This window comes from Aptenodytes patagonicus, chromosome 1, assembly GCF_965638725.1.
Source record: "Aptenodytes patagonicus chromosome 1, bAptPat1.pri.cur, whole genome shotgun sequence".
Taxonomy (NCBI): domain Eukaryota; kingdom Metazoa; phylum Chordata; class Aves; order Sphenisciformes; family Spheniscidae; genus Aptenodytes; species Aptenodytes patagonicus.
In genome coordinates this window covers 29,423,301-29,446,847 of record NC_134949.1, presented here as the reverse complement: position 1 = coordinate 29,446,847, position 23,547 = coordinate 29,423,301, and the positions used below count along the sequence as shown (strand labels likewise).

Genomic DNA, 23,547 nt, shown 5'->3' with positions numbered 1-23,547 from the left:
TAGCAAGAGCACATTTGTTAGAAGTTTTTAAAGGGGTGATAACATTAGTAGTAAATTAATTATAAGATTTACAAAGTCCAGTCGATCTGTTGGTTGCTATAGTTTTGTCTTTAACTGCTTGCCATACAGTACTTCTAGCTGTAAAGTAAGCAGCTGTAAGCTTTATTAACCCTTCAGAAATTCTTAATGATAATGATCTTTATAATGAAGTTGAAACCCTGTATGAAGTAGACAGACAAATTCCTTGAATTTTAATACTATTCTTAATAAAAGTAAAGGGATTTGATATTTTAGATAGGGATGCATTTTGTTCTCAGCTTTGCACATACTACATATAAATAGCTGCATAGGAAGTAATTGCATTGCATTGCTTTGTGTTTTGTTTTCATATCATTAAAATGACTAAAACAGGAAAACTGTTGAATGGTGCTGTATATAATAGAAACAGGCTTTAAAAATTTCACTGGATTTTGTGTATTTATTCCCTACATTTCATGGAGAAAAAGAAAGTTTTCTAACTTTCTGTCTGCTTTTTAATGAATTTCTAACTTTTCGTTCCATTTTTTGATTCATTATATTCAAGTATTTTTCCTCTAGTAGTTGCTATTCCTTTCTCATAACTCAATGTCTTTTCTTTATACTGGCTTCTTAAATCCTTTCACATTGCCTTTTGCCATTCTTTCTTTAATCTTTTTCCTTCTGTTTAATTTTTAAATCCTTTGCCCTTTATCTTTTTCAGTCTTTTTAGCTGCTCTCCTCTCCTTTGATTCTCTCTTAAACATTACTGCTTCTTAACATTGTGTTCTTTCATTGATTTTTTTCTTTTTGTTTTTCTCCTTTTAAATTTTTTTTACAGTTTTTCTTTAGTATGCCATCACACAAGGAAAAATTGATACAAATGTTACCAGTGGAATTAGAAACAAATAAACACAGAAAGGATTCAGGTATGTTCAAGGGAAAGATGAAACGTTTCTCTGTTTACTGAAAAGAAAAACCCTATTTGCTTTTTAGTGGGCATTGAAACATTTTACCTGAGTCTTTTTTCCCTGAGTCTTTTTTCCCTGATACCACATCCTGTGTTTCAAACTGAAAGCAATTATCATTTCAGTATTTCATGGTACTTATGCCGCTAGATTTGTTTTTTTCCTTCTCCATCCTGACAGATGCCTTTCATGCGTGGAAGTCTCCACAAGCTCCGTCTCGTGCTTTATAATTCTTCTTTGAATCTGAAATTTTTTAAAATGCATTATTTAGAAAACAGCAGATCTCTCTGTAGTCTTTTATGGACTTTTTAAAAATTGATTACTTTGGAGAAAAAAGATTAAATGACTGAATACAAGCATTCACTTAAATTCATTTAAAAGACTAATGTAGTCATAGTTCAGAGTAGCCAGTAAATATGTAATTAAGTTATTTACTCTGTAGTTAGTTAGTAGTTACTTAATAACATCTGCATTTTTAAAAAGGACACTTTCTAGTTGATGTAAATAACAATGGTCTTCCCCTTGTCTGATACAAACTTTATTTTTTTTGTAATAAATGTTTAATTTTTAATTTACTGTGAATTACCTGTAACGTGAATGGAGAATGAAGCCTGTATGCAGGAACTTTATGAGAATCTGAAAAAATTAAATACTGCTGAATAGATTATTTTGCAGTGTAAATATATTTTTGCAATATTCTCCTATGCAGGTTTTTGTATAGATTAGTACATTGAGGTGGTAGTCTCAGGATTATGTAAGTTTCTAAATAAAATTCTCAGGTTGTGCAAATCTGTGACGAGTTGGGCAATGGGAAAGAATTTAAATATTGGTGTAAAAGAAATTTGGATTTCACCAGAAGCTTGTAAAAGCCACCAAGAACAAGAAACCAGATCTGCATCACAGAAACTTCTATGCAAGTGTGTTTGGGGGTTTTCTCTAATAAAATATTGCCAACCGGAAAATAAAGTATTCAAAAAAGAAGATTGAGAGTTTCAAATAAAAACCGGTCAAAACTTGAACATTTTATGGATATGTTAAGCTTTCAGTACTCTTTCACTGAAAGCGCAGCTGAGAAGCCCATGGGATAGTTAGCTGCCTGGGACTGGCATCAGCGTCTATGTGTTTTTCATAAGTATTAAGCTATATGTAGGGTATCTTCATCTGACAGTGGAGTGTGTTGCTGACATTTCTGAAGTACTGCTGAACTAACAGAGCTATTGGTTGGGCATGGGGCAGTGTCTGTGTACAGCGGCGTGTGAGTATGGTGCTTTGCTTCCAGCCTCCACGGCAGAGAACCATGCTGAGTGTCCCTCTGGCAGTGGTGCGTGTGTCCTTGGACACAGGGTTTTCGTCCAGCCTAACCAGCATTTGACTCAAATCCACTGGCAGGGGCAGTGATCCAAGGATGACTGGTTTTGATATGAAAATACTTCTATTTGCTGTGTCATCCTAGCTGATTTTAAAACATTACATGAAATAATGAAGAAGGAACAGAGATGCTAAAGGTCTGCCCATGAAAATTCCTGAAACTCTTCAGCTACTTTTGGATATTTTTCCTGCCTGGGTTGTGACTGCTACAATCATTTTTCCAGTTGGTGAGAATGCTACAGAATCTACAAAGATGTTGTGGCAGATGCTGCAGTTGTTGCTGCTTCTTTAATGGAAGATAATGAAAATCTGTTTTATTTGGGATAGAGGAATATAGTGTGTGTTGCTGACTTGTTAGCCAGAGTTTTTTCTCTGGAGAATGGTCAACCCATCTAAAATAACTTGAGAGGGAGTTTAAAACTTCACATAACAGGTTACTAAGCAACAAAGCACACTTTTGTTTTGCTTTAAACCTGGTTTTGCTAATATTTTTAAGAAAACAGAGAGCAATCATGGTGGCTGTAAGCAAAGGCTTTTTATGAGCAAAATCTCAATTGCAAATGACTTAAAAAGCAGTCAGTACTGCCTGGTGATACGTGCTAACTGGCAGATTGAGACATTCTGTATTGCCAACATTCAGACACTTGAAAAAGAGTATGTATAGGCAGGAGAGAAGAATTTACCATTCAACAGCAGTAGGCGTTTCAGCGAGCAGAGGTGTGCCATCTCCCTGTGCTACGTTACTGTGGGCTGTGCCTCATTTGTTTGAAGTGTTGGTTCCACCAGTCCAACAGAGTTAATAGTTAGTGCTGCTTATTTTATGTTCTTAGTCTGATTAACAGAAGCGAATCGCCGTAAAAACTTCATGGCACAAAACAGAAAACCATTGAAACAACCAGCATTTACTGTTTTAATGCTGTCTGAGCTGTGCATTAGATTTTTTCCTGAAGGTGGTTTTTCCTTTGCGGTATTCCTATCCCATATGAAGAAAACCTATCCTAGATGTTAAGAGAATGGCTTTCAACAGCAGATGAGAATGGGGACTGAATTGTTGCATATAAAACCAACATTGGCCTTTTCGTGCCAATGGAGAGAGGAAGAAATGTTCCCTTTCTGCTCTGGGGTTAGATATGGAGGGAGAGGAGCAGGGAGGATGGAAAGAACATCTGTGCTATGCAAAGGTAAAGGAGTCTGCTCTGCTCGGTGTTGGGAAAAGTCCCTGCTTGTATACTTTCCTTTAATATTACCTGCATTTGAGTACAAAGTACACTGCTTGCTGGGTGAAAATATATTAGAAAGCCTGTGGTCCACATATGAAACTGGACACCACATTTGATATTGTAAAATGTTTAGGAAGGGTGGTCTTTTGTGTAAATTTGCACTTCTAATATGTCAGGCATTTATGATGGAAGGTCTTAGCTTTTGGGGACTTTTTTGTTCTAGCTTGTATGTATGTATTCCATAGGGGCATAGAACTTGTACTTTGTTTCACATCCCACATATAAATGATACTGCATAAAGCGCTAATTGGTTTACTACTGCAAATCTTTTTGTGCATTTTCATGTGGTTACTTTATTCAAGTGTATTTGTTATTACTGATTATTTGGTGAGAAAAAGAAAATATTTCCTGTCTCTAACCATTCGAACAGATAGTTCTTTTTCTGAAGTGAGTTGTTTCTCAGTTGAGCAGTAGTCTGTTTGGATTTAATGAGTTTATTCCTATTTCCAGACCTGGAAGTTGATGGGAAATCTTTTCACAGGTTTCAAGTACAACAGGTTTTTTTTTTTTCTCCAAGCAGCACTGTAGCACTGACTCTTAGAGAATTTAATTTCCTATTCTGAAACTATTCTAAATTGGAAGAAAACCAAGGGATGACTGAAAAATTTTAGGCTTATTGATGATTTGAGTTCTTTCAATGGAGTCTCATATATGTAAATGCAGGTATACATGTTTGTGTGCATGTAGTATGCAGTTGATCCCTGAACAGTTTTCAGACTGTGCTGTATGGGATTCTGAGAACAGTGAAGAACTGAGAATGATATGTGAGGGAGAAGAAAAAAAATGAGACTTTTGGTACATGCTTGTCTTTGGGGCAAAGGCCTGACTTTTCTTGGGTCCCTTGCAGTTTTATTTTGTTCTACAGAAAAAAGATCACTCCACAGAATTGTGCATGAAAACTAGTTTTTAAAATGTGATTCTCTGATCAGATGTTCTAATCTAAATTAGTTCAGATGATCACACACTACTTTTAAAGATGGAAATTGAGATCTATTTTGGCTAGGTATAAGTTCAGGACTGGCAGACCGCCATGACAGGAACCAAGTGACAGGGTGGATATTTTACTTTGGTAATACTCCCTAGTGATAATTTATTAATACCCTTTTACTCCATCTGATTTTTTCTTGCCCTGTTTAATATGGTAAACATATGTAATTCACTTCTCCACATGAATAGAATTTTATCTTGTGGCATAAAAACCTGTCATTGCTTTTTCAAAAGCACTTAGAAAATATTAAGTAATCATGAGGGTTATTGCTAATTGCATTGGCTTTAATTTGTCACTTTAAATGTTCTAATTATTTCTTCATGAGGTTATCAGCAAACTCTTCAATAGGACCTCGCTGCAAATTAGGCCCTTGGGCCAGGTTATTTATTTTGACCCAAACTTCAATTTAATATTATGATTAAAAATAACTGAAGAATAAATACATTTTAATAATGGTCTTTAAAACTGCAAAAGTTAAAATCTAAGCAAAATTTAAGAGCAACAATCACATCTTGTTATATTAATGAAAGTCCTGTCACATTTTCTTGAAGCTGTGGATGCTACAGCTACACACATACAGTAATTTGAATATTGAAAATAGCCCTTCCCACGCACTTTTTGAAAAGTTCATACTAAGTATGTCGTATGAAACTAAGCGAACTTACTTCACATTAGTACTGAAAGACTGAGCAGAGTTTGTTTTAAGTTCAGTTTGTTCAGTAAAAATATTGTAGAGCGGCAGGAGAACTGAAAACAGTTACAAAATATTTCTGTTCTCGGTGTGGCTTGGCAGGTCTTTCTGTCTTTGGCATACCAGGGTGAGCTTCGGTTAGCCAGCATCCCACTTGTTATTTACAGCAAAAATGATCTTTATAAAATACATCAGTCGGCATCAGGTACTGCTCAGATTAGAAGAACTTCCAATTTTTAATACTTTCAGCATGCTGTAAGTATGACAAAAACATGTGTTAGAACCAATACAAAATGGATTTAGTCATGATCAGTGGCTTCTCTGAACATACCAACAAGACAGACATAAGATAGCATCCAACCAGTGCTACATCACTGCAGCCTTCAAGTGAAGGAGTAAAACGGATGCATACGTGAAAATGGGAAAAAACTTGGAATATTCCTGACTGAGTGTACTGGGTCTGAGTTGTAGTCCAGGAAAATTTTCCAAATTCTACTTTCATAATTTGTTGTGGTCACAGAAGTGCTCACTCAGAAATGAGGAGCCCATAGAAAATATAAAGTTGTTTTACAGACTGGGTGATAATTTTGTGTGGCGTTTGACATGGAATAGCTTCTACTTGTCCATTTATTTCACATTCCAACTTCGTACTGGGAAAGAATAGCCCTTTCACAGGAATGCTTTGTGTGTACATCGACAACGAACATTTTTTGTTCAGGATTGATTTATCCTGTCTTTTCACTGACCACAAAGCAGTGGTGGATGGTCTGTTTCCCATTTATATGAACAAGGGACGGAGTCTTATCCATTCCTGGAGAAGGAGAAGGTTGTTTCTGGAAGAGATGTAGTGTAGCATGTCCTGGGATGGCTTTAGGCAGGGTTGGGTCCCCAGCACAGTCACCGTGTCTGTGGCACCACAGACCAACAAAGGGGTTAGCTGTGCTGGCTGTGATCTGTGTGACCCCTGTGAGGCTGCTGTTGGGTGAGAGCGTGGTGGGGATCTGAGCACTGCAGGTGTATTTACCCATGGTGCCCATGTCTTGGCATCACCAGGACAGTCCTGAGGAGGTCTGCAAAGTATTGCAGGTCAGCCTGTCACTACAGATGAGTTTTATGAGAGAGTTGTATACCGACTGGGAAACAAAAGCAGCTGTAGTCATGTGAGTCCATTCTTTCTCAACACCCTGTGTAAAATGGTGTTTGTGTGCTTGATTTCAGTCTGATTTTATATGAGAACTTTGATTTGGCAATTATTTCCTTTATGCTCTTGGGGGAGGGAGGAGCATAATAAGTTGGTCTGCTGAAAACTGAAAAAAGGGACCTTTACCGAAACCTCATCTACATTGTCAAGTTTCTGAGGTGAAAGGATAGTTTCTTGATGTCTGTGATTTCATTTTGCCGAGTGAAGCAATATTCAGGTTCCAAGTAAGCTCTCTGTTAAAAATCTTGACATCCAAACCGCTGTGGTTGGTGCCTTCTGAATTCCTTTCAGAAGTGGCACCACTTCAGTGGGCTTTTTTCCTCCTGTAGTAGTTACAGTGCCAGGCTGCTGATGTTCACTTCCCACAGTCCTGACTCTCCTCAGTCTGCCAGCAGAAGGGCCATGTTGACGTAGGTGGCTTGTAGTCCTCGTACACCGTTACAAATACTGTGCTCTGCTCAGATTCCCCTACCAGACGTGAGTCCTGCTTATGGAAGTGGAGTCCTTGACTCTGGGACATTTACTCACCTTTCCTGAAACGTGGAAGTTCTTGTAAAGGGGAGACAGTTTGACATATAGGTGTTGCTAAGAAAGATACTTTCGCAACTGTTTTCTATGTGCCATTTATAAGCTGTATAAATGTACACGGACATGTTTCTCTAATTTGTAGATGGATATTAAAGCCTGTGGTTCTTATGACATTTTTCTTTAATTTGGGTTCTAAATTGAGCAAGTAGTTTCTGTGTAACTTCTCAAGCATGCTGGCTAAGAAGGCATACTATAAATCCCATCTGATGCTGGAGTGTTAAGGAAAAAACCACCCCCTGATCCTGTAGTCTGTCCCACAGGCCAGATTTGAAGGATTGCTGTGGAAGGATTGACTTCAAATAAGAATTATGCTATGTCTGTTGCCACAACTTTGCCTTATTTGCTTGCTTAAATAAGTGGACTGTTAACCTGGAATCCTCTCTTTTTGTCACACCCACTTGTGTTGTAGCACGTGCACATTCTTCATTTGTAGAAATCTGACCTTTAAAATAGCTTCTGGCTCTCTTAGGATTGGTTTTATTAGAACAGATCCAGTTTACTAAGTAATCAGCTCAGTGACTCCTGTCTGATTTCACTTCTCAGCACAACCAACTGAAAATTGTGCCAGCGTTGGGTTTCTGAGGGACGGATGGTTCACGCTTTGCTCTTTGCGTCATCTCTCTGGCAATGCATGTCACAGGGACTGAGAAGTGCTGCCCGGTCTGACTGTCTTGCCAACATCTGTATTTGTCATTCTACCTTACTTGTCTGTCCCACACATTTTTCATCTGTAGCTTTGTACGTGTTTTCAAATCATTAATAAAAATACTGAAAGGCAACCATAAAGTCAGTTTCTGTAGAAGATCCTAGTTTGACCTTCTTATTCCTTGTTGAAGAATATTGTTTGAGTTCTGTTGTAACCGGAGAATTTTAAAGCAAATTTGAGAGAGAACTTGATCAGCAATTTCAAGAATTTGTTAATTCCTGACGCAGAAGCTCATGTTCTGTGTTCCCTCAAAGCTCCTCCTAAAAGCTTTTCACTTTCTGGTTTGCTCAAAGCTATAGAGAGGCCACCTGTAAGAGAAGTTATGGCTATTCCAGCAGTTTCCTGACTTGAGACCTTAGCTTGGAACTATTTGTTGATCAGCTAATTCTTTTCTGCAGCTGTCAAGAACAACTCAAAGCAGAAAGTGTCAAACTCTTACAATTTCATCGGTATATCCACGTAACAGTAATCTACCATTAATTTACACACTTGTTACCTGTTTTAGCAGGGAAGCTAAGGTGTGAACTGGCTTAGCCAGACATAAATGAGACAAATTGGCAGTGTAGTTAGGGGAGCTTCCATTGCCTCAGCCCTGCTACACCTGCTCTGTGGATAAGTAATGGATTATTTCATTTTCTAGTTTTCTTACTCTCAGAACTTTCAGATAGGCCAAGCTCATTTCAACAACAGAAAGAACGGATTACTTCCGTCGTCTGTGGACACTGTGTCTTACCTGGGTCACTGAGAAGTACATTGCACTCTAGAGGTGGGTCATTAGATAGCATCTGTGGTGTAACTTGTGAAGTATTTTCATTTGGTAATCTTCATGTTTTGAAAAGATAGGTGAGTTGGGTTGCTAAATAGCATTTTTTAAAGATGACAAAACCCCTATAGCTTCTTCAACTATAGCATAAAGTCAGTCATGGGTTAAAATGATTTAAGTTTTGCAAGTTTTCCCTGCAAATCTTTAATTAACAGTTTTTAAGGGCAGGCAGAAGGAGTAAATAACATTTTATTCATGCATGTACCAAATAATAAATTTGGAATATTTATACATCTAGGAACAGGGCAGCATATTCTGTAGACTGTTTAAACTAGTTTTCCATGTGATGCGTCTTTGGGATGCCACAGTTTGGCTGGAGCATTAACCTCTGTGATTTCTCTTTGTTCTGTGTCTTCTGGCTCAGCTGGTTCACTACACATTGAAGCATTTTACAGTAATTCCACAGATAATGTGTAAGTTGTGTAATGTTTGGAGATGGTTTCAGTTATGATGCTTATGAGAGATTTACCTGAGTATCGCATCTACCATGTGCAGCAGCTAGATGCGAACCTCCTTTATCTTCTCTCTTCCTGGTATCCATCTTACCCAAATTGTTCACTGTGCAGTTGCATGGCTGCAAGAGAAAGATTTAGAGGATCGTCATTTTTGTATGATTTCTGTATTCTTTAAATTTTGTTTTAGTAAGGAATGAGTGACACAACCTAAAGATCATAAGAAGTAGAAGAAGGTATTTACATGTATTAAGAACCTCTTCAGTGAATTCCTTTACCCAGTTTTGTGCATTGATAGTTGTCTGGGAGGGTTATTTCTTGCTATCGGTTATGGAATCACAAAAGTGTTTCTCATAGTTTGGATTTGGTTTTTATGAAGTCAAGTAATAGTGGATGGCAGATTGGCTTCTCCTTTACTTCCTTTTTCTATATGTGTGTATGTAAATGTGTATGTGTAATTGATAGCAAGTTTGGTGGGGGACAGCAACAATAGAGGACAGCATTATAACTCAAAACGATGATAGAAATTGGAAATATGTTCTGAAAAGAAAGAATGCTATTCTTAGCATTAGTCAAGACTAATCCACTGAAGAAATACAGAATGGGGAATAATTATCTAGATAGCAATTCCTTAGAACAAGATTTTAGGATTGCAAGTGATCCCAACCAAAAATGAGACACTGATTTGATACTGTTGTAAAAAGTGCAAACATTGGATAATGAAAATTAAGTATGTTACAGAAGATCTATGAAACTATCTTGTTTCATGTGCATTAGTATATTCAGTGGTTTCATGTGGATTAGTATATTCAGTTCTGGGTACTTCAGAAAAGATGTGCATGAACTGAAGAGTGTGTAGAAGAGCAATGGCAGTTATAGTAAGTTTAGAAAATTTGATAGCTTAAAGAAGAGTGAGAGAAGCTAGATAAATATTCAAATGCATTAGAAAGTTGCTGCAGGGTTGTTCACCTTACTCCAGCTGGCTAGAACAAGAAATACAGATTTAAATTACAGCAAAATAGGTTAAGGCTAGACATTAGGAGTACTTCGGAGTGGGAGGATAGAACATTGGAATAGATGCTCTGGTGAGACTGTGGGCTCTTCATAGGCGTAAGCCTTTAAGAACTCCCTGGCATGGGTGGCTGATCCTCCTCTGGAATAGCACAAGTGAACTAGGTGACTTCCTGTGGTCCCTTTCGGTCCTACGGTTCTCTGCTAGTAATCATGAACTGTTCTTACCCACCTGGGTGGAGGTCCACTGGGCAGCCTCTCCTGTGCATGGTATGTCTTAAGCCTTTTAATCCTATCGGCCTTGTGATGGGCCAATTCCTCCATAAGAAGTAACAAAATGGTACAAAAAACAGTGGCACAGTTGAACAATCTACTGTGAATCTTTATGTACTGAGCACTTTAATAAACCCAGTGCTATCTAGGGTAATAACTGCTGGGATAAGTTCCATATTTCAGTATATCATGAATCAATTGCTTCATGCGAGGACTTGATTCATGAGGTGAGGCTAAAACTAATTTCCCTGAATTGGTCTAGAAAGGTGTTAAACATTGAGGGATCCAGCTCCACTCTGTGGGTAGCAGAAAATCCAGCTTTTCCCATCACTTGGTCCAGAAGGCAGATGAGATAAGAAAGCAGCTTTGGGAAAATGTCATGTCTTAAGGAGCCATCACCAGCAATTTTACCTGTACTATCCTCTGGCTTTGAATCTAGTGTCAATAATTCTGTTGAATAGCGAGTGGGACAACTCCAAACTACAACGTGCAGAATTATGCTCTATGCAAATTTAATCGTAAAACAGAAAATAAAAACTGAAGGAGCAGAAATAGTCTTTGCTTCTTACAGTTCATCTACTGATACTGGTGCTTCGTGCAGCATTTGAGCCTAGAGGAGAATTACTACCACCATCAGCGTTAAGGCTGCTGATCTACTGGCGTGTTTCAGCTCCTTGTGCACAATGGAATTGTGTTTGGATGATGACTAATGTTTCTTTATCTACATCTGCGTGTACTGCTTTACTGTGTCATGGGAAAACTGCTAGTAGTCTCAATAGCATTTCTCGTGTTCAGTTCTTAGTGCAGTTCTAGCTTCTGAGATGTCATGTTACTAGATTTGTGTGATTTAATTGTATTTTAATATCTTTGTGGTCACTTTGAAATAATCCTCTGTTCATTCTTCTCTTATCTGTGACTTCTTCAACGCCTTTTTCAGTGCATCTGCTTCCTGTCTTTCATATTTCATCCTGGAATTTGCCAAGACTGTGTTCCTGGACTTCTGTTTTTGTTTGGGTTTTTTTTTTCATTTTATTCTCTGTTTCCAGGTGAGTTAGCCACTTGCATTGCTTTTACTGTTATGGCTATACAGATGACTTGTAAACCTGTCTTTCCAGTAAAGTTACTGCTCCTTCCATCTAATCCTGTGTCTCAGGCTGGATCTCCAACATGATGTCTTTTAATTATCTTATAATTTCAAAACAGAACTGTATCTCTTTCTCTCCTTTTCTATCACAAATGACAAGAGCATTTTCCTTCTTGTCACTCAGATTCAGTGACTCAGGGTTATTTTTTACTCTTACTTTCCTCATGCTTCATACATCCTGATCAGAACCAGCTTTTGCACCTTCTTTTTTTAAATATCGTTCAGATCCACTTTTTTCCTTCGATCCTCCTGTTAAATTTCTTATTCGGGCCTTCTTTCCTCTGCCCTAACTTTTGCAATTTCATTCTTTCTTTCTTTTTTTTTCATTGGTTTGCAAATCAGATGTTTGCCTTAAAGCAAAATGTAGTCAGTGAATTCCTCCTTTTAGTCTGCTTACATTTTCATATCCCTTCCTATTTTATATTCTTCTCAAGACCTCTTGCCTCCAATTTAAGCTACTCGCAAAGCTTTACATGGGTGCTTTCCAAATGTGGTGAGCAGTCCAGTAATAGATTGTGAGGGGGTGGAAAATGTCTGTGGAACCGAATCAAGTATCAGTGCTTCATTGATTTTCTTTGAGCAAGTTTGTTTGTTAGGTCCAAAAACTCAGAAAATTGGTCTTTGAACTTTGTCATTTGTGGTTTTTTTTTTCCTATCATCAAGTTTTATGTCATGCCTGTTCATTCTGCTTTGCCAGTACTTCCAGACTTGTCCACATATTTGGAGACAATTTCTCTCACAGTTATATTTTGTTTTCCACAGCTTTCTACCCATGAGGGAACCTCACAAGCTCATCAAAAAAGCTTCTGCTGCATTTGCTTATGCATCCTTCTCATAAGGCCACTTCTGCCTTCTTGCATGCATCAGTCAAAAGTTTCCATATACAGAATTTGCTTCTATTGTCTTCTTTACTTTTCTGTAGCAGTCCTGTAGTCATTTGTCATTTGATTATAGGCTTATTTAGACGCAAACTGTCCTTTAAAGCAGCTGAAAAGCATCCTGCAATAGTGAGACTGAAGTACACAAAACTGAAATAAATTCATTTTGCAAGGTAGCAGTTGTCTTTTCTGCATTCTGAGTCTTTGTTCTTCCATTCTAGCTTCCATTAAGGCATGACTTTTTCTTTTGAAAGGAAAAATAGACAGCCTGCCTGTGAGGCCACTATTAATTCCACACTCTCTCTCTTTTATAGTGCAGCTGGCACCCTACCCTCGGGAGAACAAGCTCATCACTTCTACCACATGCTTGTTCTCTACCAGTTCAGGCAGCAGGAATCCTACGTTAGCTATCAAATATTGGTCTTGCCCATGGCAGCACAGAGCGTTCGACAATGCCTCTGGGTCAGCTGAAAAGAATTTCTAACACAGTTGGAGTGAAACTACAGAGGTGTAACATTCAAAGACATGCGAGTCCTGAGGAGGGTGGGATTCAGTGTTCTCTCCAGCAATAAACAAAGATTTGCAAAATCAGTAAAATAAAATAAAATTAGTACAGGTTTAATTAAGCTTTTTAAAATACAGCATCCCGTCCTGAGTGTGAGAAGTAATGAAACTATCTGTGGTTGTACATTAAATTATATTTCTGGCTTCTCAGACATGTCATATACTTCCAATACCGAATTGTCTCAACTTCATTTATTTTTGTTTTAATAATATTTTTTATACGTGTGTATGTATTCTTACCATAGTGCTTTCATATACTTCACCTGCTTACTGCAAATACTCACAAAGATTTCCAGTCAGGTGTTTATTAAAAAGACAAAACAATTAGCCATAAGCAGGTAGACTGAGGCATATCATTTAAGGGAGAAGCTTCCCAGAAGTATAGATTATTCTCTTACTTTTATGGTGTTACTTCATATTTGCTTTAACCGTCTGAGAGATGTCGCTTGCAGAAAAGGAATACTTTTCAAGAGATTTCTTTGTCCTTAAAACAGTTAATGCTGTCCAAGGGCAGTGTGTCTACCTATGCTTATACCCACCTTTGCTCCACTTTCCTGTCCTTAAGCTTAGATAGAAGTACTGAAATGGTTCCTTTGCCTTCTCAGTATAACTGAACGTTTTCAAAGCATGGGTTTTTTTAACATGGTAGAGTTTTGTTCAACTGAGTGTATGTCATAGGCAATTCTTCTTGTTCTTTAAATTTCTTTAACTGACTAAAACTTGCTCTCTGCTTTTGAGGAATTTTGAAGAGTGGGAAAGCTGCCTTCTCTTTAGTGTTAGTCTGCTGCCACGCAATACTTTCAACTTCCCTGTCATCCTATTACCATAATAGTTGGCGCTGTTTCCTACATGTTGTCTAGAGCATTATTCCACAAAAAGAGAGAATCTGGCTCTCATTAGGTCCCCAGTTGATGGGTAACTGTATTGTGCTGATTGTATTGAATCTTTGTTCTGTAAGCATCCAGCAGTGACAGACAATGGCACTAGATTTTTTTATAACTTTATAGTATTAGGTGTTGAAATACAGAAGAGTGGCAGTTTCAGGACTGTGGTTGGATGTGGAGGTCTCTTTCTCCTTTCTTAAAACTCCTTCTTCTCCCCAGCTGAGTTGATCTTACTGGAGGACCAGAATCCATCCAAACAGGACTTCCCCCCCCCGCCCCCCCCCCGCTGGATCCTCTCAGCACATAATGCTGTGCTGCGTGCTGAGTGAGGACCTGCTGGCCTTTGCAATTCACAGCTGCCCCGTGCTGCTTCATCACTTTTCTGGGGAGAAGGAGACATCTGTGGGGCTTGGTGGAGGTTGGGACCCTAGCTCTTTCCCTTTGAGCTAGCTGGAGCCAGGGGGGTGATGCAGGAGAGGAAAGTGGAGAAGTGGAGAGGAAAGGACAAAGGGCTAGAGGCAGAGGGACAGAAGAACCAAGCAGCACGGTGCTGGCTTGGGCAAGGTCCCTAAAGGCAATGCAGGGCAGTGCAGGGGACTATAATTGGCCAGTGTCAGGCCAGTTTTGCTATTCAGTGTTGTTTGATGTGTAAGGACATAATCTAAATGAATGCGTTTGGATATGTTTAGTGTCAAGATACTTCTGTGTAATTAAGTATCTAAACTGTATCTGTGTAACTAAAATAAGTATATTGCTTATTACTAACATCTGTCTGGTACAAATGGAAACAGAATCTGCTTATTTCATGGAGGTTGTCACATATTCATGAACTAAGAAGAGCTTTTAGACATTTGCTGATTCTAAATTCGACTGTGGTCGGAGGTTAAATGTTGAGAATTCTATCATGTGTTGGTCCATCTGGTTCTCAGTTATTTTTATGACAAGGCAATATGTGGTAATTACATGTTATTATTGTTTGATAATAGTTTTAAAGTATTTTGTCAAAATGGTTATTAAATCTCTGTATCTGGAAAGTGTGTTTCCCTCACATGAAGAACTGTCTTCCTTTAAAAATTACAGATTAAGTACATTTTATGAAGTAAACCCCTTTTGACTATATTCACATTTTGTTTCAATGGCATGCAATATGCATTTTGGAGCTCAGTAAATGTTCTTCCTCATCCGTGTAGCTTAAAATCTACCAACTCGGGGCTCTTGTATTTCATTACTGGCAGTTCTTCATTTTTTTTGCCTTAGTCATTTAGTGGCTGTACTTCTGAACATTTGCAACATTCTTCAACAGGAACAAACAGTCTAAAGAATCCTTGTTCTAGGAGTTTAAGAAGCTGAGTGTCTCAGGTCTCCATTATGTATATATATTTCTTTTTTTTTTTTGAAGGATCTTTTTTTTAGCTACTTAAGTTTTAAACCCTAAGTATATGCAATTTAATTACCTTTCACTCTCATTAATCTTTTAAATTAAGATGTCATATATGTTTGTCTTTGTTTCTGGAAATTCTCAGTCTTATTTTTGTGAAGTATCACTTGTGTCTACCTTGTTCTTTTTTTGAATATTATTTTTGATGACTTTTGATTTCTTTATTAACCTTTACCTGCACACTAGCAAAGTCATCCCTGCAGTCATTACTTATTTTGTTACTCTGTTGGGCTGACTTTGTCCAGAAACATGAAATGTGTCTGCACTCATTATTTGTTGTAATAAACATATTGATTAAATAAAAATTCCACCTAAGAGTTTGTGAAATAGTAAAAAGATTTAGATGTTTATATAAAGAGAGAAATTTGAAGTTCCCTGCTCAAAACTTATTGTATGTACTAAAAATATGAAATGGCAATTTAGAAGATTTTATCTTAAAATATGTTGTTATAGGCATGCTCAGCAATGAGAAAACTTTCTGAGCTGTTTTTGTAACAAAGAATAATATATAGGGAGCTAAGTAAAACAGCTGTGATACAGACTTACAGTAAGATTGCAGGATTAATAACTGTAGGCTGAAGTTCAGTCCCTTCTGAAATTGTGTGTGAGTGAATGTGTGTGTGCGAATGCTTGTGTGTGCGTGCTTAAAACTGGAAGGCTTTATTTATTTATTTCACTTTATTTTCTTTTCTGCTTTTCATATAGAAAATAAAAAAAGACCCTTTGGACTTGAAGCAAAGACCCCAAGCAGCATTCTGATTTGCCTCACTCAGAGTCCCTACTGTATTTATTTTCCTGAAGCTTTTTTCCTTCCTTTCTTTTTTTAATAAACACTTACAGAACTATATTGCTTGAAGTCGCTATCCAGCCGAAATACCTGTGAAAAGCTTACCTGCCTTGAGTACCTATGTTCCCTTGCTCCTCTGTTCATTTCTTCCCTGCTTTTTTTGTAGTGTTATATTTTCCCCTTCCTATAATCTTTTCTGTATTTCTAGAAAAACATTGTCTTGAAGGCTCTGATCAGCTTGATTTGTTATGCAGTTATAAGTAATGTGGAGACTCAGTACGAGATAGTGGCTGAATTGTGGGCCAACTTCAGTGTGGAACACTAATACTCTTGCCAGGAACAAGAAGATGTCATCAGGACGTCATACGCTGGAAGAGTCATGAAATAGCTCATCTAGGACTCTTATCAGTTTTGATACTGTGTGAATTGGCTACTGATAGCCAAAAAAAAAAGAAGATTGAACCTCCGTGTGATTAAAAAGGAGATGAGATCAAAGGCAGTGATATGTGGAGTGTGAGATAGTAAGTCTACTGTCTGCCATATAGGTCCAGTTGAAAGGTGAGTATATGGGAGGATGAGACAGCACCTTCCAGGGTTGATGGTTTATAGAGGCATAGCTTTAAAGTGTAGGTTGCATGGGGAGTGTTACAGGGGCAGACAAGATTTAATCCTGAAAAAGGCCAGCAGCTAGGGAGTAACTGTTCTGCATAGGAAGTCTTCAGATTGCTCTTCTGCAAATATTGTCTGAATAGCTGCAAGCAACTAAGACCAAACATTGCACCAATGTTTTGAAGTGGGGGTAGAAATAGATGTGGATGCATCTATTTTTTTATCAGATTTTTTTGCACATAGTTTTTGCTGGCGATCGGTTTGGTTGTGGGTATTTGCTGATGTTACTGAAGTCGGTAGCCTTAACCAGCTGGGCTTTACCTAACTGGTCTTACACAGCCGTGGGGATGTCTTCCAGTCCCCTGCCCAGGTACGGCATGGAGAGCAGGAGGAAGTGTTAGAAGCTGTTACTCTATCATCTGTAATACTTAGGGAGTAATTACCGCTATCCGTTTCATTCTGTTTTTCAAGTCTGAAAATATGACCTTCTTGTAATATCTCAGAATACTTAAAAATCACAAAATTATTAGGAAAAAATGTAGCACGTGTCCATTTAGTCCTTATTTTTCATTTTTTTGTTTTTTAAAATGCTTTTAGTAGTTAGTCTGTTCTCCATACATTGACACCCTTGAAAATGCTTTTATAGCATTAGTCTTTCTCTCTAGCTCTGTTTTCCCCAGAAAGCCATACTAATACTGCCTTTTGCATCCTCACCTCTTTCTTTATTCTCTTTGAAGAGAAACTGGTTGTCATTCGGATGACAAATGATCTGTGCCATCAGTCAGTTTTCAGTTGTGTGTTTTCCTGTCTTCATTAAGCTCAACTCCTTTTTGTTAATTTTTTTGTCATTCCTGCAGTCTATTTTTTTGCCGTATCTCTAAAGATCTCTGATTTGATCAGTCTTCGGAATCTTTTAAAATACTGATACATAATTTTGCCATAGAACCTGTGTTCCTTTAGCCCTAAGAAGAGTTTGTAGCAGCACTGTTGACAATAGCCCTGTGCCCTACTTCCCCCCTACGTGTAATAACCCACAAAATTGTGGGTTACCTTTTTGAATGGCTTGTTTTTCTGTAAAACTTCCAAAGTTAATTTAAATATTTTTAATTCCATTTTGAAGTTTTTACAGGTTATTGTAATATCTTTTCTGTAGTTATTTGTAGCTATATATGTTCTCTCTATAATAATATTTTTAAATTAAATAGCTTGGATTTAAACAAAATCCCGAAAGAATCTGAGATACTTGTGCACACCCGTATGTTGTCTATTTAAAACTGATTAAAAAAATCTCCATACTCTTGGAAGACTATCAAACAAATCTCCATTCTAACTTAAAGCTATATGTCAGTGCAGTGTGCCGCAATGAAGTTACACTGACAGAGTGATCAGAAGTGACTGATGTGTTGGGGAAAGCAGACATTTATGAAGAGCTGTGTAAAGCTGTAAATATTTCATATTGTTCTGTACCAGATATTATTTGAAAAGCTGACATCTGCATTTTTTATGTGTTTGGTTAGAGTCTAATGGTACATCAAGTCCTGATTAATTGAACTGACTTTGTAGGGATGTGTTGCAGGTACATAAAGATTAAGACTACAGAGATTCAACCCAAAATGTTACAGGAGGCATTTTTAGTCAGATACTGTTTTAACCTAGGCTGATGAAAGCATTACTGGTTACCCAAACACATTTGTTTATGTACGAGATGTGAGGTTTGTAATGCAGATGCAAAACATGTTTTAACTGGTTTGATGCTGAATACCAGAACATCTGTTTAAGTAACTGAGTTGTCAGATGTGCATGGAAGACCTGTATTTTTAATATTTCTGCTTTTATGGAGGTATTTGACAGGGAGGACATATCCTGATGGAGAACCTTGAATACTGCAGCAGTGTTTCAGTGCAGGACTACTAAATAAAATCAGTGATGAAACTAGGAAGCAGGATATTTGCAACCACTGGGCAAACTGTGCAAAAGTGGGGGCAGTGTAGATTCTAATCTTTCAGCCTTCCTTCTGCCCTGCCATCACCACTTGTTGGAAAGTCTTCTAAAAGTAGCATTGATGTAGTCTTTTCTAGTGTAAAATTCATTCTGCATTATCATGGGTTCTGGGTACATCTATGAGCAATGTTGCTGACACTGTGTTGTGATGGCCTAGCAGAGAATAAAGCAAAAGCTCATACTATCAGAGATAATAAGCAGATGGTTTTCTGTGCTGGAAGCAGTAAACACATTGCTTGTTATGTGAAGATCATTTTCTGTGGGTTTTTTTTGTGTTGTTTTTTTTTTTTTAAATAAAGATGCCACAGGACAGAAGCATAAAGATCAAAAGTCTCATATTAACAGAGATGTGAAGGAAGTATGTTATTGCCTTCTCAACTTTTTAAAAGAAAACACAACTTCAGTAGTTTCTATTACAAAGTGTCTACTTACAAGGAAAAAGAGTGTATTCTCGCAGCCTAATTCTAGGTGCCTACGCTAGCAGGCTAGTATACATAAAATCTGTTAATAGTCCCTGGAGAGAGACAGGCTCCAGAAAGCACTTCAGACAACTGTAGGGTTCTGTGGTAAATCTCTTCAGACTTTTTAGAAATGTCTTTTTCTTTCCTCTCCATTGACTGCTTAGAGACTTCTGTTGCTTAGTGTCATTTGGGGACCTAGATTGGTCTGAACTGGTTCTAGATACGTTGCAGGTGCTTTAAGATCAGGATGACAGAGATTCAACAAGAGTACTAGAGCCACTAGAGCCACTTTAAGTCAGGTGTCATTTTAAACTGGGCTGATGATCCTAGTTCATGCTGATCAATATTCATGAGTATACTTGGTGCTTTGAATAACTTTAAATGATTTGGAAAACAGCTTTGCATATGATGATATCAGTATGATTTTAGCTATGCTGGGATTATTGCTTGAGAACAAACACTTGCCGTTTTTGTGAACTTGGCCAATAAAATGTTTGTATCAATTCATACTGTCTACTTACAGTTATGAAGCAGGAATTTTCCATAGAAATTTAAAGAAATTCTCCCTGGCTGTACATGGAAAACTGCAGGAAATGATGTGTAGAACTAAACTGCTGTCCCCCATGCCCCAAGACATGGAGACCTCAATCTAGTATTTTTATCAGATGCTGGGTCTTATTTAAATATAAATATTTCAGAAGTGTGAACCTATAATTTATATTTAAATTTTGTATTAGTTCCAAAAAGATGCTGCACATGTCCATAAATATTCTGCTGCGCCATATCTGGACAGTGTTGAACAGTGAGATTGGTTGTTACTGAAGAAAGAAATGCTATACCGAGAGTCTGAGCAATTTCTGCTAGGTTTCAGTTGCAGGTTAGCCTTTGTTTTTCTACCCAAATTAATGTTCTTAGTGTGTAAATGGGCACCAAGTCTAATGCCCGGCTGAGACTGAACCCTTGCGTCTTATGTACTTAGACCTCTGATCCTAGTTGTGCTGCATACTGCTTTCACAATGTAAGGACCTAAGAAAGTATAATGCAATTACCACTATTTGAATAGTACTAGGGAGTGACTGACTGCATGTGATTCTGGCATCTGGCTTTTCGGTGTAATTTATGAAACTTTTGAATTGCTGTCCGTGTTTTCAAATATTGATAAATACCATTAGTGTTAATGAACTGTTGATATATAATTATGGTAAAAGGAAGACTTTAATTCAACTGTCTTTACTTAAATGTTAAATAAAATAAAGTGAGCACCAGAATTCTAAAAAAAGCTTTAAAAAGTTAACAGATTTTTTGCCATTTTATGCCAATAAAGGATCTTGGTCTGAGGCCCAACATAATCCTCCAAACGCAACTGCTTTCCAGGCCATGGTGCCCTCAGGTGCCTCGCTCTCACACCTTTTTGTGTTTTTTTTCTTCACTACAGTGCTCAGATATGGTTTATTATGCCCTTTACTTAACTGCTCTCTGTATTGTGCACACTGCATCTTAGTACTTGTACTATTTCCCTTCTATTTTCACATCCTCCATGCTCATACTGTAGCATAAGGAGATAATTGAACTCATGTTGCCATCACGTTTTGTGTGCAGCTTTTTCTAAATGCTTTGTGTGCCTCTTCTGTTGAGATAAGTCTCAATTTTCTTCCTCCCTAATGACTACATTGAGGATTCGCTAAGAGTGCGGTGACAATGCACGTGAAAGAGCTCTCAGTATCTGACTGATGACACTTCAGCAGCTAATTGCTCATAGAATTTTACTTCATGAAATGGTTCATACACCTGTTTTGCTCAGTACATTACTTTGGAAATCTACATGGTGAGTGAAGCTTTGCCAAAATGTGAGATACATTCCAAAAACCACAAGCGTAATTGGAATTTATAAGGATCTGCTCTGAATGGTTCCTTTTTCTCCCACTGTAAACTCTACCAGTAGTAGATATTACTGACAGTATGTTTATGAAATTTCTTAAGTTTTTACATTATTTTGCTTCATTTGTCATTCTGAAAGATAGTTTTTGCTTTCACTGAAAATGACAGACAAAATTACTTACTAAAAAAATCATCTGATTATTGTGAAATCCTGTGGAATTATGAAATATGTTGAGTTCAGTTTTTGAAAGGATCCTGAGAATCACTGTGGTGAGTTATTTCATGAGAGAAGAAAGGAAAGGATAAGGCAAAAAGCAGTCCAACAAAAGTTTAGAAAATACCATGCATCTAAGGGACACTTTTTCTGATAATTTGGAATTGATCTCCTATAATTTTAGCATTCCTTGGATATGAAAAGATATTGCAGTAACCACGCTTGTTCAAGTATGGCTTTATGTAGCTCAGTGGATACTCTAGTTAGTGTAATCAATGTGCAACACAGTATGCTGACCTAAGGGATACAGAGATTTATGGGGCAGCAGCATTTGGTATAGCTGTATTTTTTACTTCTTGAGAGGTATTTATGAGAGGTCTTTATATTCTGGTCCTATTGCTGCCACTCTTCCCACTCTCCTTAGTCTGTCATATTGTTGCTGGTTTCCACTAGAGACACCAGTTGCAGAAATGAGAACACACTGAATTTTTGGGTGTAGTGGAAGAAATATAATAGACTTATTTTGCTACTGTATGGAAGGAATGCAAGAAAATGGAAGGAAATATGCAGGCAAGAGTATGCGATTGGAGTACCCAGCCTGTTCCCATTAGAGTCCTAGATTAAAATTTTGAGCTTTACTGACTTTTGCAGCACGTGCAGAGTGATAGTCCCAGGAATAAAACAGATCACAGAAAAAAATAAAAAGGGAGCCTAACAGCTGGTGTAATTATAGTTTACCTGCTTGAAGCTTTAGTGATTTAGAAAACTTCAGTTTTGATGCCTATACTAACGATGCATCAGAATACTTAAACAAATGTTGCATGAAACGTATGGCGAAACAGAATGGTTTTTCTAGCACAGCAACTCTTAAATCTACCAATTTCTGTACAAATGCATCATGTAACCTCCAGAAATTCATCTGGCTTCTCCCTGAATGTCCTGTTAGCTCCTTCCATGTCAGTCCTCTCCTTCTTCCACCACGGTAGCTTACAGATTTTGAAGTTTCTGTTCTTAGTCCACAGGTGTAGGCGCTTCAAAAGAGATGATGTGGACAGACAGAGGCAATGTTACTGGTAGTAACTTGAAACCTGTAATTCTTTCCAAACCAGTGAAAATGTGAACTATTTCAAAAATTGAAAGGGGTTTGTTCTGGCACAAAAACTGTGAAGGGAGAAAACTGAAGTTTAGGAAGCATCCAAACAATATGCTCTTCAGTAGTGCCATTTTGAGTGCCAAATCCTTAAGGAGTTCCCCTGTTGCCAGATGATAAGGCTATTTTGTAATAGACTGAAGGAAATGTCTTCATACCACTGTATTCAGTGAAGGTTGTATGAGACTTAGAGTGTAGCAAAGGTTTAAGTGAGCTAAAATAGATGAAGAATATTTGTGTCTGTCTCTCCCTGCCCCCCCCCCGGTCTTTCTCTCTTATCTTCCTTCCCCCTCTCTCTCTTTCCTTCCCTCTCTTTTTTTCACCAGTATAGAAAGACCGTACTGGGATAAGAATATCAGAAATCCGTTTGACATTTCTAGCTAGTCTAATCTAATAGACTTTTTGGATTGTCCCAAGAAAAGTTGCTGAAGACCATCAAGTTCTTGAGTATCTCAATACTTTCTGTAGTAAAAAACAAAGACTGCTGTCTTGCCAGTGAATATATTACATGAATTAATGGGTCTTTTCCATGTTTACGTGCTGCAGTTTTATTTACTGCTAGGCAAATAGATAACGTTTTCCTTCTTGTGGAATCGTATTTCCTTTAAAAGAAACATACCTATATGTAGCATATTTCTTTTTTCACAGATGTAATTTCTTATTATTTTGTGTTGTCCTCTTTATTGAGGACTCATAGCAATTAAGAGATTAAATAGGTTTAGTAGAACATTCAATATACTTTAACAATGCATATTTTTCCTTCTCTATGTGGAGCGAAGCACAATTAATGACAAATAAAGGATCTTTGTATATGAAACTGTATTACATTATCTGTCCTTTCTCTATACATGCTAATAGTCAACTCGAATTTGTGTGAATTTGTGTATTGGCCTCAGAATTTAGGACTGGAAGGGTTCTCCTTGAGTCACTAAGGTTGATTTTTATTATCACAGCTGTAATACCGTATTTTTCTTTGCAATTCCTTTTAACAATTTTATTTAAAATCATAACTGGATTTAACTTGCATAACCCTTTCTGTACGGCCGGAAGTCCTGTGGCAGTTTGCATGAACCCGTGAGGGAGAAGTACATCCTGAACCTTCACACTGATTTCTCTAACTTGAAGAACAGTCATAGTTGGAAGTACACTGTAATTTTTAGATTAAGGCTTTTACA

General features: G+C 37.5%; 1 protein-coding gene across 4 annotated transcripts in view; it reads left to right on the top strand.

Annotated features, from left to right (window-relative positions):
• FOXP2 (forkhead box P2) overlaps positions 1 to 23,547 on the top strand; it is a 442,435-nt gene that overhangs the window by 91,828 nt on the left and 327,060 nt on the right. The gene's annotated exons all lie outside the window — the stretch shown is intronic.